Source organism: Phyllostomus discolor, chromosome 3 (genome assembly GCF_004126475.2).
Source record: "Phyllostomus discolor isolate MPI-MPIP mPhyDis1 chromosome 3, mPhyDis1.pri.v3, whole genome shotgun sequence".
Classification (NCBI taxonomy): Eukaryota; Metazoa; Chordata; class Mammalia; order Chiroptera; family Phyllostomidae; genus Phyllostomus; species Phyllostomus discolor.
Genome location: NC_040905.2, coordinates 19,677,162 through 19,697,642, shown reverse-complemented (window position 1 = coordinate 19,697,642; position 20,481 = coordinate 19,677,162).

The window sequence follows — 20,481 nt, the reverse complement described above, 5'->3', positions numbered from 1 at the left end:
AGACCTAAATCTTGATTCTATGTGGAGTTAGGTGTTTTTGAAAACTGGCAGTTGAACCTTCTGTTCAGAAAACAAACACTCAGAAAACCTGGGATTGTTACCAAATTGCACACATGAAATAAGCCTGCAGGAAGGTGACATTCCCCAGAAGCACTGAGGGTAGTGAATAGAAGGTTAAAATCCCCATAAAATAATCAAAGTTAGATTTTCTGACGTATTTGATGGGTTCCTAAATGAGACTTGGATTAGTAATATCATCTGGATGCTTTGCGGGAGCCTAAAGAATCCCTTCATTAATGAACATGAGCCGAAGTTCATGTGGTAGGGAGCTCTCTAAGACAACTGATTTCTTTTACCCTTTTCCTATATGCATTAGTGCTTAGAACTGTCACAACTGAGAGACCAGCAAAGTAACTATTATTATTACAGTCCTTATTATCTTAGTAGTGTATACTAACTCTGCTCAGACGCTAAGATCCTTATCAGAGAGAAGAGAAATTTCAGTCTGATATTAAAGCTCATAAACTTGGTTATTAATAGTAGACTAGTAGATTAGAAGGGGATAGAGGACATGTAGAATGGTACACATTACAACTGGGGTGACACGGAACAGAAAGCAAATTTAAAACAGTGTTATTCATGGGGATTTCTTTCAGATGCCACAGATAGTAGAAAAAGCTCCATAAAGGAGTGGGAACTCAGTTGTTCCTTGGACTATAGAGTAAATGAGAAACTCAAGTATAAATTAACATGCAAGTTAATGTATATTTGATCCAAATTACTGGCTGTTAATGCAAGATGCAAGGAAAGATATCCACAATTAAGTGTGACAACCACTGTCCCTTTAAAACGGGACATTGTTATCCCTTTGAAGCTCTTCCTTAACCCAGTCAATTGTAGCCTATACATTTGTATTAGTTTTCCATTGTTGCTGTAACAGACTACCACCAAGAGTGTGTAAAACAACACAAATTTCTTATCTTACAGTCGTGACGATCAGAATTCCAAAATCAGTTTCACCTGACTAAAATCAAGGCGTTACAAGAATTGTGTTCCTTCCGGAAGCTCTAGGAGCTAAACCAAACTGTTATCTTGAACTCTTCCAGCTTCTACAGAGGGTTCCCTTTCCTTGGTTTGTGTTCCCCTCATCACTCCAAACTTCATTTCCATCCTCCGGTCACCTTCTCTGACTCTGACCCTCTGCCTTGCTCTTACAGGGCACTTGCGATGATACTGAGTTGACCTGGAAAATTCAGAATAATCTCCCTAACTCAATATCCTTAAATTAAACACATCTACAAAGCTTTTTTTGCCTGTAAGGTGCGATATCTACAGGTTACAGGTTAGGACTGGAATATTTGAGGGAGGGACTTTATTTAGCCTGCCAAAAAAAGGCACCTTAGTAAAATATGTTTCATTTTAGTGTGTACAGCTACAAGAATGCAAGTCCTGGTGAGCAGGCTGCAGGCTGGATTTCAGGTGGTGCTTCACCCTCTCGGGCACCTGCTTTTTTGCAGGATGAAAAGAACACAGTCATCTATGGTCTACCATTCCTTGTTGATTGATTTGACACTATCTGCTACCAGCTCCAAAATATATCTGTAAATGCTTGTTAATATACATATTTAATTCTTCTTCTTTTTTTCCATGCTCCATTGTGAGATAATTGATAGCAAACTGCTTGTTGGAGAGCTTATTTTAAAGCTAGCATGCTGATATATTTATCTGAAAGTACTTTTCAGCAGGTAACTTGTATAACCTTTCACTGACAGCACGTTGTGTACCAGATACACAATTGCTAAAGTAGAAGGCCACATGTCTAAAAATGTGCGAAATTGCTTAAAATTTTTTTTACATTCTTTTAATCCTTTAATTGAAAATTTCAATTCTATTAATCTAAAACTGGTCAATGGCCTTAATTTGGAAAACATTCCCTTTTTAAAATCATTTGAACTGAACATTATTTGATTAAGATTTTTTTTTTTTTACTTTCTTCCACTTATCAACCAGCACCCATGTAATTGTTAGTAAAATCATAAATATATATAACTTTTATGTTTCATTATTTTTACTCTACTATAATTCAGAATAATAAAAAAAGGAATGTAAAAGAATATATAACATTTCAGATAGTAATTAAAAAATGAATGTTTGTCAAGGCTTTAATTAAAAATTAATGTTTTTAAAATATTTCATTTCACTCATTAATACCTCTAGAATATTTCCAGTAGATTAGTTTAAGTGATGAAAACTCCCACCTAATTTAAGATTCTAAGAAAATCAACTTGTCTGCTACAGTGAATGAAATCATAGGTACTATGATAAAAGATGATGAATTATAGCTTTTACTCATGATCCTGTTGTCAGTGAAAAACGAGTTCTTGCAAAGTCACAAGGAAAAGAATTTGCTAAGACGCACATGGGAAGAGGGGGTTCCATGGTAAACTTTACTGATAATATAAAATTAAGGGGGTTCCACTCCTGACTTCCTAATGCCCCAACTTTGTCCATCTCACCACAGAAAGAGTCCAAACTTGTCCTCAGCAGGGCCAGAGAAAAAGCCAGCATCTGGAATTTCTGCTCCATATTAAAGTCCAGCACCCAGCTAACTCAGCATGTTTTTTCAGCGGCAGTCCTTTCAGCTGTGCTGAGGTATTCGGGCTCCCTCCTGGAGCCTGTGTGTGGATTCCACGTGGCCGTGGGCCACAGAGCTGCTGGGACCATATGGCTATGGACAGAGGATATGTGCTATACACTAGGCGAGTATGGGTCCAATGAAAGAGAGAGGGGTGGGGGAGAAAGAGATCAATTCTGTGTTCCCCTAAGATTATTTTTCTCAGGCTTGGGAAAGACCAGAAGCTTTTCAAAAGAACTGCCTCCTAGTTAGATTGACAGTCCAAGGTGGTCCAACATCTCCCCCCCCCTCCATCCCCAACCATCTGGTACTGGAGTGGGGAAAGGAAGAGTGTCAATCCCCTTGGTGGAGCAATGCTGTAATCCCCTGGGATGTGAAGGTGTAGATTCTGGGCAAAGTGAACAGGTTTATGTTTCCCAGTTTATTAAGCTCAATGTCTAAGTCCCTTAGTGCCCTTTTCTTTTATTAATTATTATCTAAATATCAACAGTAGCAATCCCACAACAAAAACAACACTAAAAGCTTGAACATTTTATACCATCAGGAAAATTAATCATGAAAAAAGTTTCATATAATAATTACCCTGAAAACTGGTCTCTCTAGTTTTGGATAATTCATTCAAAAACAAATGAATAACTGTCATTCAATTCCAGACTTGTTAAAAAAAATTGTGGCCCAGATATACCTTCAGAAGTCAGTCACATAACTGTCACCTTTGCATTTTTCCTCTGTGTCTTTCCAGGGGAACAGAGCAATTGTCTTCTGGATTTCTAACTATAATTTCAAAATCAGGAAATTATGTTATGTTGCCCTGGCTGGCATAGCTCAGTGGATTGAGCTCCGGCTGCAACCCAAAGCGTCACAGGTTAGATTCCCAGTCAGGGTATATGCCTGGGTTGCAGGCCATGAACCCCAGCAACCGCACATTGATATTTCTCTCTCTCTATCTCCCCCCTTCCCTCTCTAAAAATAAATAAATAAAATCTTTAAAAAAATAAATTATGTTATGTTTTTCATGACTTCAAATACAAATTTGGTTGTAAATCGTCTCTTTATTAAATAGTCTTGTGGCAAAATAATTACATAGTAAAAAAAGCAATTCAAACATCAAAAGGAAATTATAAATTATTGTTTTAATCAATTAAATAGTACCAATATTTCATTGTGTGTGTATATATATTTTTTGAGAATGGAACTGCTATAAAATCTGGTGTTTGGATTTTTAATTAGTATTTAATGAGTTTTACTATAATACTAGACATATAAATATATATGCCTTTGGTTAGTGATAAAAAGTTTAAATGCTTAGTTTGTGATTGTAGAAAGAGAAAATGTAAGAGTGATCCCTTCTCTGAGGGAGTATGGAAAAACAGGAGCAAATTAAAACAACAAAAAAAGACAATACTAAATGACAGACTGACTGGTTGTATTTAAAAGACAATTAAATATTTTTTATAGTATGCTATCCATGACTATATTATCTTCATTCATTAAATTATGAAATACTGTCAGTGGAGAAAACCATTCTGGTATACAAAAGGACAAAAATAGTCTATACTATTACTTCCTTTTAGCACTGGTCTTGCTGCCTTTTCTTTCTTCTTACACACTTTGGCAACTTTAGGTTATTTTCTGTCTTTTCTATTTAAGTGTTTCCATTTTTAAGGGGAAATTTTAATACTGTATGGCACAAATCTGACTGAGAATGACCTATATTTATCTCATTGTGACACTAGGTATTTTCTGGGGTTCTTCCTGCTTTTCATTCCGTTCATATTGCTGTGCAATTGCTTGTATATAATCAGGGGACCTGGTATGAGACTGCACTCCATTTGTCACCATCCCTGGGAGAGGAAGGGTTAAGGATGACACACAGTAAATCAATCAATCAGAAAGTCTTGAGAGTGAACAAGGAGCCTGGTGTCTTATCACAGATTGTGTTTGACCTGCTGCAAGTGGTTGAAAATCGAAAGGAAAACAACTTTCCATCAAAGGTTTAAAGAGCACTCTGGGTTCCAAACTTGGATAGATGTCGTTTATCCGAACCATCACCTGTCCAATTATTTTTAAGTTAGTTAAGATGTGCTTTCTCTTCAACATTTAGTAATAGCACCGGCACTGAATAGGCCAACTTTAATTCATGGTCATTTATGTTGAACATCATTCATCTGAACTCCTTCACTCTGAAGGATTGATGAAGCAATGTTCATGTGCTCAAGAGCAGATGTAGTGAAAAGTTTTGTTAGGTAAAATCTATGCATATCTACAGGTACAATGGTCTTATTTAAAATTAAAATCTAGCTAAAGATAATCATTCAATTTCAAATAAGTTTCCTGTGATTTGCTTCTCATTAACAAACTTTCTATTTTGGCTAAAACACCAATACTAAAATTTCACGAGGTCATACCTTATGAATCTTTTTGTGGAAAAGGTTCAAGGCAGCATTTGTAATTAGTAAGTCCAAGCCCTAGGTACTATATACAAAATGAGACTGAGTGACTTGTTAACTCCTAAACCTGTCATGAAAATACAAAATAGCATGCCAATGGTGTGTGGATTGATACTTAAACATCTCAGATGACAGTTGTTAAAGAAGTGACATATTGTAAATCTAAGTTTTTAAGGCAAACTTTCAGCCTTATAAATCCACTGAATTTCCATAACATGGGCCAGAAATATTTTTTAAAAATTGATTCCATGTTTGCATTTGATTTAAAATATATTCTCAAATTGTCACAATCAGTGGCACAAATATATTGGAATAAAGCAACGTTCTATTTATCCCACTTATGTTGTATGAATCAATCGTGGGTTATTACAAAATAAATGCAACCCGACTGATTAACACAAGGTAAGCAGACATTAACCATATACTGAGGAGTTTGAGAGTATTATTGCCATATATTTTATTTCTCCACACTTTCCATGGTGAAACATCATTAATGCTCATAGAAAAAAATATTTCAAGGTCACTTTTTGTTCTAGTTTGTAGTTGTATAATTAAGCTAATATTATTTATGCTAAATATTTATATTTATAAAATATACATCCTCTTCAAAGAGACTGAGCGATACGAAAAAGGCAACCTGCCATCTTCTTTGTTCCTAAAGATACAAAGGTCTATCAAAGTTGCCAATGCTGTCATAGAGTTTTTAACACATTTTTCACATAAACTTTCAGAAAATATGTTTCCTTGGCTTGTGGACAGCTTTTAATCTTCCAGGTGAAACGCCTGACTTGGGGAGAATGAGATCAACTTAGGTATATTTCTCCAAAGCCCCATTTACTGCAGTTCCTTAGTTTAGTAATGTATTTTGAGACTTTGAAACAGAAGTACATTATAGAAAACTAATTGGATTTGAGAAGTATTTCAGATAATGATTTATATAGATGTAAATTAAGTAAAATATTATATTATCAACTATTTCCTTTGATATAAAAAATTAAAAAAGAGAAAAATGTAGAAATGTTTCCTGTATTATTTGGGCATTGTATTATTTGAACATCATCTGCCACAAACACAAATAAAATATATTACCTGAAGCATAGAGAACATACTGGTTTTTCTGTATGGGTGTAAGAAAAAAAGCCTTCACTTTTTTTATTTCTTTTTTTTAAAGATTTTATTTATTTTAGAGAGATGGGGAAGGGAGGGAGAAAAAGAAGGAGTGAAGCATCAATGTATGGTTGCTTCTAGCACACCCCATACTGGGGACACGGCCTGCAACCCAGGCATGTGCCTTGACTGAGAATCAAACCAGTGATGATTTGGTCCACAGGCCTGCGCTCAATCCATTGAGCTACACCAGCCAGGGCCTATTTTTTTTTTCTTTAAAATCTCTCATGTTGCTAATATTTTTCTAGTTTCTAGTATATCACAGATGCATTTTCTTTCATAAATAATAAATAAAAATTTAAAAAATATATATTAACTTTCTTAAGTATTTTAATACTTATATAATATGTACTATTTGCAAAATTATTTGACTGATTCATTCAAAATTAATATTTAGTTGTATTACCTACAGTATTGAAATATCGATTTTAAAGGAGGTATATTAGTTGAAGACACTAGTTTCTCAAAGAAGACAACTAGTTTAAAATATACATTTTAATGTAAAGATATAAATTAGCTTTGGAAACAAGGAGAATATTTGATACATATGTCATAAAATATTTGTGATTTTTTTTTTTTTTTAGATATAGCATAGAAAACAACCAATGGATGGGAAACACAAAAAACTGTCTCAGAATTCTCTCTTGAGAACGCTGCAGTTTGGGGAGGAACATGAATAGATGTGAACCTTACAAAACATTTACTTTCCTAAACACATGAATGAGGGCTAGCTAAAAGTGAGCCTGAACCCCAGAACCTAATAAACACAGGAACAAACTAAACATAAAAGGTATAATCAGAATACAACTTTCTTCTCCTCCCATCCACCCCCACATTGCCCAAGTATACCTGTTCTATGGAATTAATTTTATCTTCCCCCTTGGATGAAATCTAGAGCATGTCACCAGGATTATCTTGGTTATCTTTAGAAAATGAAAACTTCTGCTTACATTATTCAAGAGAAATTGTATAGTTTAATTCAGTCAATTTGTATAATTAATATATCCAGTCCTGTGTAAAAATGAAAGCATAATTAAAAAAATATATATTTTTAGTTTAGACCTTTTTCCTTCCTACATCCAAAATTTCCTCACTACCTCAAAAAAATAGCAAGAGGATGGAAGTTAGAGGAGAGAAAATAAGTGAATGGCAAGAGGCACTGTCCTGGTGAGTTAGCATTGCTGCCCTGTGGGCACGAATTTTCTTTGAAGCTTCCCTTGTCTCTCAGAGAGCTCTGCATCCATTCTTCAGCATGCCCTCCTCTACTCTGAAGTCACCTGGATACCTTACCTGTGGTTAACTCTACATACACAAATGTGTCCTTTCATAGACAAATGTGCTGATTACTTAACAGTAAGTTTTAAGCCTCTTAGCATCTCTGGGTGTACTTCTAGCTTCTTTCCACTGATATGTCCTAGTTTTCCTCAAATGAGTAAGGGTATCTCTCTTTCAAGGGCCCTTAGAAAACATTTACCATCTTGTTTGAGAAATGCTGGACAAGCAGGCATCCCCTTCCATTCACGTGTCCTCTAGTCCACCCATGGGGCAATGGCCAGGCCTAAACTCTCAGCCTTTGGAATGGTTTGTTGGGAACCACCCTGCCTGGTATCAGAAGCTGTAACCCCCACCTAGGCTGAGGCTAAGGGAACGCCCTTGGAACCGTAAGCCAGCAAGGAGAAAAAAGCTTATCTCCCTGGCAGGAGCACTGCTTCTGCTGCTTCATTCATAACTGAACCCCAAAGCTTGGTCGGTTAGCCAAAGGCGGGTAAGATTCCCCAAGGGGGGAACGACCTAAGACAGGCACAATCACGTGGGAGGTCCCCAAAAGAAGGACTTTGGGGACTACAGCAAAAGGGGGTGATGGACCCTAACTCCTCAGCTTTGACATAGCCTGAGTCTGGGAGAAAATCTCCTTATCCCTTGGCTGCCTTAGTTCCCTTGCTCCACCTAAGCCTGAAACAATGACAGGGTGGTGCAGCTCTGTGCGGAAAAGGGCGGATTCCCCTGGTGATCAGGCCTAAGAAAGAATATGTAAAATCCTGTGAAACCTTCTTTGTTTAGAATGCTCAGTTGAATGAGAAGGGCCCAAGGAGGAAGTTAGTTCGTTCCTCAAAGTTTTACAGCTCTTTGACCCTGACTCAAAATAGGCCCTCAGACTTCCTTGTTATCTATTGTTTGATCCTTACTTCCTAGCAATGAGTAAGGAGCTTTTACCTGAATTCTTATTCAAACGAAACCAATAAAAAGCCTCTCCAGAGGGGGAATGGCGTGCTCTCCCCACCAGGGAGGGTGGCCAAGTGGGGTCCTCCAGGAGAGAGGGTGGCCAAGGTGCTCCCCACGTGAGGAGTGGCCCTGCTGTTCCTATTCCTCCAAAGGACCTGGTTGTCTCTGTGTATGTTTTTCTCGTGTTTCGACGAGCCATCAGCAGCTTTCTGTGATCACTGTTGACCGGTGACCCATGCATCAATGCTAAAATTTGAGTCTGATATATCTGTTGTGTCCTTGAGTTTCAAGAGGCTCATGTCAGTCCTTGAGCAAAAGCAAACACATCAAAGCTGCTCTTCTTAGGCTATGGGTCCACAATGACCTAAATCACTTCCAAAATAGTTTCCTCTGAATCTCTAACTTCCTTACTACTTCGCTTTGAACCTTTTATAACTTCCAGTGGGTGAAGTTCCAAGTTTACAAACCAGTAACTTGCCAACACAATTAAAAAGAAAAGTTAAAAATAAAGAAAGGTCACTTTTTTTGAAATCTTTAAATGCATATTCATTGAAAACAATGCAGTTAGTAACATATAATTTTTTTTTTTCTGAAGTCTCTTATTTTCTCATTAAAACTTGCAGTCCATGGGCATGGTGGGGAAAGAAAATTTGAATTTGCTTTTATTTTAGTCACTATAAATTAAAAAGCTTCATTAAGTTTCTAGCTCAAATTGGACTTTAATATAAAACATGATTCTGCTTTAAAAAACTTTTTCATAAATCATTATAAAATATCACATAAGTAAGTATTGACTCTCTGGGGTTAGGAGCAATTAAACAAAACTTTGAAGTCTCTTTAACGTTTTGCCAGTTTCTGATCTGTAACTCTCAACAGGCTTGATTTCAAATCACCAATGTGACATCAATGAACCATGTACAGAGTTGGCCAGAGATGTAAAGTAGCAGCTCATTACATAGTATTTCTGCCAGTAGATGCAATAGATGAAAACAAACTAGAAAATAAATAACAAAATGCAGTAAAATAATTAGAAACAATAATATTTTATGTTTCTTACCAATGTTTAAATAACTAAAATAATCACAGATTGCTAAATTATAGTTAGTTTTAATGACGGATGTGTTTAAAACCCACTTTGCACAGTTCTTGAGAATTTAAGAGTCACCTGTCGTGAGATAGAATGAACTGACTCTTGCACACTATTTCTTAAAGATTCAAAACTTCCAGTGAGCTTTTTGCAGGCACAGTGAACCTTTTATACTGATACTGTTAGAATACTTAACACATATCTGGCAGCTTTATCTAGCCTATTAATTTTGATCTTTTCAAGAGTGGAAGTCATGTTACATTATGTAATATATAATCTCACATTATATAGCATGAATCTGAACATGTAACAGTTCCTCTACAAAACACATTTGTTAGTACACCCATGACCTGCTATCTCTAGCTCCAGAAGTTTTTGAGTAGAAAGAGCATTTCTGTAGAAGACTTTGAAACCTATGAAAGTTAAATCTCATTCAAATTATATTCATGATATAAATACATTAGCTCATACAAGTTTCAATTCTGACATAATTTATGCAAAAGTCTGACATATTTTCTTCAATTTAAGATATATGTCACCTAAGAGTTCAGGATTTCTACTTGGTTGACATTTGCAGAAACTTCAAGGTTAAAAAGACAAGTGAGGTAATTAATCACAGCCAAGCAGATCAAGAGGGTGCACAAGAGTTTTGAGTTAGCTTGGGAGTTCAACCTGATTGATCTGAACTGAATTATTTATGATTTTTAATTTTTGTGTTTCTGCAGTAGAAGTGATTCTTAAGTAAAGAGAAACTGGGATTAAATTATCTCCCTAAAATTCTGAGTCCTCCTCTTGACATGGAAGCTAACAGTGATCCCAGATATTGTCCTAGATTCTGTAGCTTTGAACATGAGTACATGTCCTACAAAGAAAAGTGATTTTCCTTTCCTGAACAATGCCCCTATAACTGCCAGAGGATACATTCCAGATGCTCCACACCTTCAGTAGCTGCCTACAGCTGCTGTGACAAATATTACAACCTGGGTGCCTAAGAACAACAGAAATGTATTGTTCTAGAGGTTAGAAGTCTGAATTCAAGGTGTCAGCAGGGTCATGATGTCTTTGAAATCTTCAGGAAAGAATCTTTTTCTGTTTCTTATTAGCTTCTGATGGTTTGCTAGCAACTCTTAGTGTTACATGGCTCACCAATGCATCACTCCAGCTTCTGCCTCTGTTGTCACGTGGCTGCCTTTCCCTTGTGTGTCTCTGTCTTCTCTCCTTTAAAGACAACAGTGCTGCAGGGCCGTACCCACTCTAAGGACCTCAGCTAAACTTGATCACACCTACAAAGTCCCTGTTCCCAGAAAGGCCACCCTCATAGCTATTGGGGGTTCGAATTTCAATACCCTTTTTGTGTGAACACAATCCAACCTACAGCAGCGCCTTACTAAGTAAGAGCTGTTCTGTCTCTAGAAGAGGAATAAATATTGCTTTGATGTGTCTTAGATTTTAGATGACAGGCCAATTAATGAGACTTTAATTATTAAACAATTGCTGTTATGAAAAGGTAACAAAACAAAATTGACATTAGCCTTTTCAAATTTAATCTATAATGTACCCTTTCAGATGTTTTAATTTTACATTTTAGTTTACAATTATATTTCATAATAGTTTATATGCTCAAATTAAAATGGCTTTATATTTAATGTGTCTCAAGAGTACTTCCATTCAATTGCTCTTTTTAATCTATTTCCATTATAGTTAATCATGCTTCCTATATTCATTTTAACTTAAAAAAAAAAAAACTCTAAATAACAGAAGACATCACCACTTTTTATCTATTAAAATTTGCTGTCTTTTATTGAACTTGAGTAAGTATATCCACTTAATAGTGCTATAAAAATGTTGGTGTCACAGTAATGAGATAATTAAGTTTATTGCTAAAATCATGGTATGATGCTGAACCGTGTCCTCAGTGAGGAATGAGTGTCCAGCTCTTTCAGGTATCTAAGAACTTCACTGTACAACATAAACTCATTGGTATTGAAAAACTAATTATCTACCATTTAATGTGTTCTTGTTTTTCATCTTCAAAAAGACACTCCATCCTATGGGATTATGAAACCAATTTTTGTATTCACCTTTTTAAATAAGTAATGAGATTATGATTCACTTTCTCTAGAATAACCTCAGTAATTTTATTTGGTTCTGTTTTGCTTTTGTTTAGTATGGCTTATAATGCTCGGGGGGCGGGAATTTATATTCTGTAGGACTCCAAAATATTGATTAGAATTAGCATCAGTATTCAGATTGAGATGCTTTGCTTTATCTATGAATTGAGACTCAATACCCCAGCAGTGGACACTCTCCTTTCAAGATCTGGCAGGGAGATCTTTGGTTCTTTTGAACAGCTGGACAACAGGTGACAGGTTCACAGAACTATAGTAAGTGATATTGAAAGTCATTTAGCAAATTAGACCTTTTCAATTGTGTAATCAGATAGCCATACTTTCAAGAGGAGGGATCAAGCAAAAAAGAAAAAGGACTCATGGACATGGAGAATAGTGTGGTGATTGTGGGGGGTGGGGGTGGGTAAAAGTGGAAGAGTGTATAAGGAGGATAAGGGGTAATGGAAAACAATGCAATAAACAGAGATAGTACTTAATATGTTGATCTCTCAACTAATTTTAATTTCTTATTTTAAAGATTCATGACAGGTATTGACTACACAATCACATATCATTCTAAATTATATATCTAATAGCGGGACATTCACATATACTCTTGCTAAGCAGCCTAATATAGTTAAATATGGGAAATATATTTATGCTTCACTTTGTAGATAATTCATTCTCCAAGTATAACACTCAGTGTTTGGGAAGTAGAGTGAGATATCTCCCATTGTTATCATTAATTGTTGACATGCCTCACCCGCCTCCTTCATGAAAACAGAAACCACTTCACTTTCATTAAGATGTTTATAAGGGCATTTAGCCCTGGCTGGCGTAGCTCAGTGGACTGAGAGCAGGCTGCGAACCAAAGTGTCGCAGGTTCGATTCCCAGTCAGGGCACATGCCTGGGTTGCAGGCCATGGCCCCCAGCAACTGCACATTGATGTTTCTCTCTCTCTTTCTCCCTCCCTTCCCTTTCTAAAAATAAATAAATAAAATCTTTAAAAAATATATTTAAAAAAAAGATGTTTATAAGGGCATTTTGTATTCCATAGTCCCCAATAGTTTTGTTTTAGATACCTATGCTGGCTTCTGTACTATGTACACAGATTTCAAACTCTGCTTTTTTAGTATCTATTTATTCTTCTTTAATGTAAAATATATAGTAAAACACTGTATCCAGTAGATATATAAATAGATACAGGTTTAGTTATATGGACATACATATATATTAAATCAGTTTCGATACAGATATATACACTCTTATATCCTCTCCAAAGTACTAGAATATTTATGATATTTCATATTGGAAACGATTAGAATTTTCTCGTGTTATATATCACTTTCTTCTTTCTTTCACAAATTTGAATTTTTTGTAACTGTTTACATTACTGATATAACTTCTAGTAAATTATTGTACAATTGCCCTAACTTGCCTGAGGATTAGGATTACCTGAACTACCTAACAAATATGCTCATTATTGGGCCCTAACCCTGATCAACAGAATCAAAATCTTATGGGGGTAATGGCTGGGACAACTATCTTTGTAGAACAATTAGGTAAACCAACTATTCATAAATGGCGTGTGACTTTACAGAGCACTTCCGTTTGTATCCAACATGAAGTGGAAAGCACACATATTTTTCAAGAGATTATTAAATGGGTCCCGTATGAGCTTGCTGCAACTGCCAGAACAAATTACTTTCAACTGAGTGGCTTACACAATAGAAATTATTGTCTTATAGTTGTGGAGGCTGTAAGGCCAAGATCAGGTGTCAGTAGGTTTGGTTCTTATTGAGGGCTTTCAAGGAAGGATCTGTTCCAGGCTCTGTCGTTGACCTCAGATTTTTGCTAGCTCCTCTGTCTCTTTATATCTCCCCTGTATGCATGTCTGATATAAATGTTCTCTTCTTATAAGGCTACAAGCCACACTGTATTGGGGTACACCCCAATGGCCTCATTTTAACTTGAATATCTCTGTAAAGACCTTATCTCAAATAAGATCACATTCTGTGGTATTGGGGGTTGAGTCCTAAACACAGAAATTTGGAGGAGGGGACACAATTAAATTCGTAACAAGTTCAGTGGCAAATATTTATTTTCCGATATCATGCATCTATATTTAATTTACTAAGAGTTCATAGGTCACTGTCCATTTCTTTCTAAACTTTCTTCCTTCTACAATTATGAAAGAACCATATACATGCAGAGACTGACTGTGATCAAGTTCAATGTGTACAGACACCTTCTAGATTAGGAAACACAAAATCCTTACTGTGTAATCTCATAGAGAATTTCCTAATTTATTTCTGCCAAAATTTCAGAGTTGGGGAAATTCTGCAAAACCCTGCAGCAATTCTCCTTTGCCATTTGACATAAATAAGTAAGAAGTGAGTATGCATATCTACTTTCTGCCTTAAGACAAGAGAATAAAAACTGCCAGTTTCCTTCTGGCAGAGGTGAAGAGATCAAAGACAAGGTACAGCCTTCTGGCACAGAATTTTTTGTTATGTTGAATAATTAATGAGCACACAGGAGCACAATCTGCTGCTTCTGAGCATCCAGCCCCCTTGTGCTATGGGATAGGAAACTCAAGTTGGGGATTCTTGTTTTATAAGCAAACTTCTTGAGAATCTGTGTTTTTGATTCCGATGTTTTGATCCTATGCAATTGACTTTAAAATCATGGGTTCTGAAGGTTGTAGGAAACTATCATCTTAATTTGGATCTCCTTCTGTTAACGATACTTTAAAGTGTTTACTCTCATCTCTCCTAATTTGTCTATTTCGTGAATTACTGATAGATTTTCCCTTTCCATTTTTGAGATTTGATAATGGTTTTCAGATTATTTGATACATGTAAAAATCCAAAAGCTCCATACTTATGCTATTAAGTACGGAGTGTTTCTGAGCCCTCAGTTTCTTTGTCCCTTCCTCTTTCCATCATGCTTTCATGGTGAAACCCTAACTGTTTATTTGACATCCCTGCTCTCTTAATTTTCATCTGAACTCTGAACATCGAAATTTTATTGGAGAAAAATACATAATTATAGTATCTGTTCTTACTGTAAATTCACCTCCCTGCAGCAGACCACTAGTTCTACCTGAGATCCAGCCAGATTTCCCTAATCAAAGGGGATAAATCTCCACCTTTTCTCTTGTTGAATTTCTAATGCACTCTTCATTTTCTCACTTGATGACCTTTCTCTTTCTTTTATAGAAAATAGGAAGTATTTCAAATACAAATTACACACATTCTCCCAACACCCCATCTACAAACTCCTTGCATGTATATAAGCACGTGCATTACTTCACCTCACTTTCTATTAAAACGGAAGACCTTGCCGTGCTCTTCCCTGAGACCAAAAATACCTCTCTCCTTCATGATGGGATCTTCTACTCACTCTCCTAATCACATACTCTTCGCTTGCAACCCTCTTCCATATGTGTGTCATCATTATTATACATGGTTCCTACTGAACCACTACCAGAGATAATAAAACTATTTTGTAATACTATATTCTGTCTTAAACAAGGAATATACTTTCCCGATTTTGCATTCTTTTCTACGTGGCAAAGCTTTATTTGCTCCAATATTAGATAAAACTCTCATAGAAAAATAATTCTTTATCTTCTCACTCCAGTTCATCTTTTGTCATTTTTCTGTGGAACAAATTCCAAATAATATTTTAGCCTCATTCCTTCAGGTTAGGGTTTGTTTAAGGTCACCAGTGACATCTCTGTCATGGCCTTACTCCAATGGCACCACACAACACAAATCAATCCCACCTTAGTTTCTGAAGTGCTTTTTCTTTAATTTCCAGAACATCTACCTCCACAGCCATTCTTTCTCTCTCTCTCTCTATCAGTTTTTCTTCTTCAACATTGCGGATTGTTGCTCTCTCTTTTTTTCTGTATATTTTAAATTATTTTTTATTCCATTATGGTTGTCTCATTTTACCCCCCTTTGCCTTCCTCCACCCAGCCCACTTCCTACTCCCACAGTCAATCCCCATTCCATGTCCTTGGCTCATTCATATATGTTCTTTGATTAGTCCCTTCCCCTTCTTCTTGCATATGTTTTAAAAAAATGCTAGGTTAGGAGAGTGGAGGGATTGAGCAAAAAAGGAAAGAAAGAGAAAAAATGTCATGGACACCAGCAATAGTGTAGTGATTGCCAGAGGGAGGAATGTGGGGGGAGTGGAGGTGGGTAAAAGGGCAATAACTGGTGAAGGACAAAGACTTGACTCAGGTTGGTGATCACATGATATAGTGTACAGATAATGTGTGATGGAATTTTGCACCTGACCTGTATAATTTTGTTAATCAGTGTCATACCAAAAAATTAATAAAAGGAAAGAAAATAAATAAAAAGAAAAAACAGAACATAATTCTTACACTTGCTGAAATGGTTAAAAAAAAAAAGACTTTACCCAAGGCTATAGCACTAGAGATCTTGAAATAAAAGAGAAAGGCTGTATTCAACTCTAAATATAACAAAGATGGCTGGGCATTTGCAGCTGAAGAGCAGGGTAAGGGGGTCAGTGGATGGACATTACTAAAAGGAAACATAAAGGTTAAAGAGAGTCTTGAAAAACAGACTTCACGGAATTATTGCTTAAGTCAGATCAAAGACATACATCAAAGGCGGGGGATGAAGAACTTGATCAGGCATCAAGGTTGATCCGATATCAAGGATGGGGGTAGCATTCCCATTAAGCTGACATAGCAGGATGCTTCCTTAGACTCTGCTGGGCAGGCCAAAGACAGATTCAGAGCCTGAGTAAAATTTGATTAAGGGCAGAATCTTTGTCAAATCCTAGTTTTTAAACAGTTCTGAATTTTAAAATGCCCCAGGACATAATGTTCAGACATTTTCTTTTCTCCATCTATATTTTACCTCCTAGGTGATTTGATTTAGTGCTATGGTTTTCAGAGTCACATAATTTTTTAAATTTTCATTCTTTTTGTTTCTAACCTGAATATTTTTCCTAAATTCAGATATGAATATCAAACTAGCTACTAGACTGACTACTTGGATTACTTACTTAAATTCACATCTTAACATTTTCAAAATCTAACTCCTGACCTTCTCTTACAAACCAGAATCTCTGCCTTCAGTGTTTCATATCTCAATGAACCATATTAACATGTGGAGTTACCCTTGATTCTTTTCCTTATGTCATTCTTATACACATTCTTTCAAGGCTTTGAGACTTTAATCTTCACAGTAGATCTAAAATGTTACCACATCCCACAACATAATCTTGGTTCATAATACCTTGAACCCCTATGTAGGCTATTACATTAGCCTCTAGCCGACTCCCCTGGTTCCCATGCTTATCTTCTTATATTGTATTCTTCACTCAGAAACCAGAGCAAACCTTTAAAAATGTAATATAGCATTACCCCTTTGCCCAATGGCTCCAGTAACTTTCCATTTTGCAAGTTTATTGCCATGACTTCTAAGGCCTTACCTAACCTGTCTTTGGGATTCTTCTCTATCCTGGCATCCCCCAACATCCTTCCTCCCTTTCTTACTGTTTTTCAGCCACAATGACTGATGAGCTTTGAACACTCATGCACACATCTGCGCCTTTTCAATGTACATTTCCTCTTCTAAACACTGTCCCTTAATTTTGAATATGACTCATTTCCTCATTTAAGTCACATTCTTGTTCACATATAAATTTATTCAACAAGCTTTTCCAAATTATTTATATAAATAAACCACATCCTGATGAATTACTCTTTATGTACTTACCCTGACTTACAGTCATCATAGCAATTAACTTCTATTAACATATACTGCACTTACTGATTATTGTTTGTCTGTGGGTTCCTACTGTAATATGTTAAATTATAAAAGGTGTTTGCCTTTTTTTTACTTATGTGCCTCAACACTTTACACCTTTCATGGTAAATATTAAATACATATCTATCAAATGAATGAAAGTGTACAGTGTTAACCTAAGGTTAGTAAATACTTTTTTAAATTTTAGAAAGTATATGGAAAGCACAGGAATAAAAACTCTAATGGATGATGACATAGAAGTAATACTAAAATTGGAGAGAGAATATTAAAAAGTCTTTCTCATATTAACTGTAGAATTTTGAACAAAAAACTTGAATTTTTGTAAAAGTGTCCTTAGCTTTAAAAAATAATTAATGTCCAAGCAACTGTGATTATATACATCATAAACCTTCTTAAAATTGTATGCACATGTAAATTTTATTTTAATCAACTTATAAGGTTATGAATGATAAGGCTAATAAAGTTTCAATTGGTGTAATTATAGTGGAAATTGGAACTCATATTTTTTTAATTTTCAAATCAGTTAGAGTATTTGTCTTTTTCAAAAACACTTCAGCCTTTCAAGCAACCACAGATAGATATTTAATCAGAATACACGATAAAAGCTTATGGATTTGAAGGGGGGATAAATGGTGATGGAAGAAGACGTAACTTGGGGTGATGAACACACAATGCAACATATAGATAACGTTTATAGAATTATACACCTGAGACCTATATCATTTTATTAACCAATGTCACACCAATAAATAAAAACTAAACTAAAATAAAAACAATAAAATATGACACTGTTTTGATTACAGGCATCTTTAAAAAACTGATCATGCTCCCATCTTTCATCATAATGCAGTATTGAGAAATCCCAGTTTTACCAACTAGAGACATCCTCATTCTTCTCACACTCTTTCCAAGCTTTCTGCAGTCCCAACTGAGAACTGTCTGATGCTCTAAGGGGGATGATAGAAGTCAGGAAAGCTCACTCAATTCCAAGGCTTTAACTTCCTTTCTTGCCCTGAGGACACTGAAACCTCTACCCTTATACAATATCTGATTTCTGAGCTCCAGCTCTGCATACACTACCATTACTGAATCATTTCATCCTTAACATAATCAAACTGAATTCATCATCTCTCCAAAACCTACTCTTTCTTTTCTGCTTCCTTCTCAGTAGAATGGAACCCCTTCCCCCAAATTGTCCCAGCCAGACATCCCACTGTCATCTTCAACCCTTCACTCTCTCACGTCCTCCACTACATCCAGTCAGCCATTCAAGACCACTGAACCTTTATTCTCCTTGTCACCATCCATCCTAGTCTAGGTCATCATCATCTCTATCTAAGATCCTGAGTCATCTTACTAACTGAACTTCTCACTTCTAGTTTTGCCTCCTTCCAACCTATTGCTCACATTGTAGCCAGAGAAATTCTGAGAAAACAAACCTAATTCAATGAGTCCTCACTAAACTCAAGATCAATTACAAATTCTTCACTGGAACTTATGAGGTCCATTAGTCTGGGAGACATAAAATATATTTTCATAGACAACTAGTCAGTAGAGTATAGTAATCCAAGTGCCCACTCAAAAACAAGTCAGTGTTATGGTCAAGTAGAAAGTTATAACCCACAGGATCTGAACATTTGTATAATTGTTAACAAAGCGATACATCGTCTTTAGCTCACTAGGATGTGGCTTAGGGTTATAATGTTAGATGTATCATAGTTTAACCTTAATGAATAAATAAATATATGGCTTCCAGAAAGCCACATGTCCACTAAAAAGCCATCCCAAAGCCAAAGAATGGGAACTACTCATGAATTTCCAGCTGTTCTAGTGGTAGTGATGACAACATTTCAGCAAGTTTTACAAAAGCTGAATGGCCTGAGCCAGGAATTTAAAGAAAAAGAAAATGAAAACATGCACTAAATCATAGTAAGTTTGAATAATTACCCCAAAGTAACCCAGCTACTAAGTGGTGAAGCAACAGAATTAAAATCCAGAGCTCACCTTCTTAAAATACACAATATTGTCATGTAGTTGGGTTAAGGAAATAATGAGTCACAAGGTATAACATGCTGTTAAAAATACAAAAATATTTTTTAAGTATGCTTCCTGAAAATTAGAGAAGGAGATGCAATACCGATGACCTGGTTGGGGGGTGGGGTGTTGCAGGTGGGTGAGGAAGGAAAGGATTCTGCAGCAGGGTCACGAAGGACAAAGCGAGAACTCCATTTTCCACAGCTGCGGCAGATAACTAGGGCAGAGACAGTAGTGGACGAAGAGGTGTGATGTCTGTCGGGAGGTTCGACCAAGAGAAACTGCAGAGATTAGACTGAGCCAAATGATTCTCATCAGGATGGAACGTGAAAGAATAAAGACTGGAACCCGACTGAGTTTTGAAAAAGATGCACAACTATGCAGTCAAATAAATAAAGGTAGTGACAGAGAAGAATTTGTGAGAAGTGCCATAGATGATTTCAAACCTTACGGTAAACTGACAGTACAGGAGTATGTTGGGAAGGGAATTAATCTGGTAGAGTTATGGTGATGAAAAATGATGACTTCTGTCATGGCCTTACAATTTAGTGGAAAAACATGGATAAATTGACAAGATAACTTACATAATGTAATAAAACTATGCTGTATAAAACATCAAGTTGTTAATGATTGTATATAACACACAGATCAGTATGTGGATATGCATCATCACTAGAAATTATTTTCTATTTTTCTGTTTCACGTATTTTCATATATGCACACACACACACACACACACACACACGCCTATATATGTGTGTGTGTGTGTATAATTCACATAAAGATTCCAGCAAAGCAGGATTAACTCGGACATTTGCAGGGCTCAGGCAAAAGTACAAGTGAAGAACCACATGCCATATGCCTTATGGCTGATGTGAACACTGATGAATCAGCTAACAAATTATCACATATATTTTATTATCCTACTTTGACAAGTAAACATGTATAACAGCCTGGAAG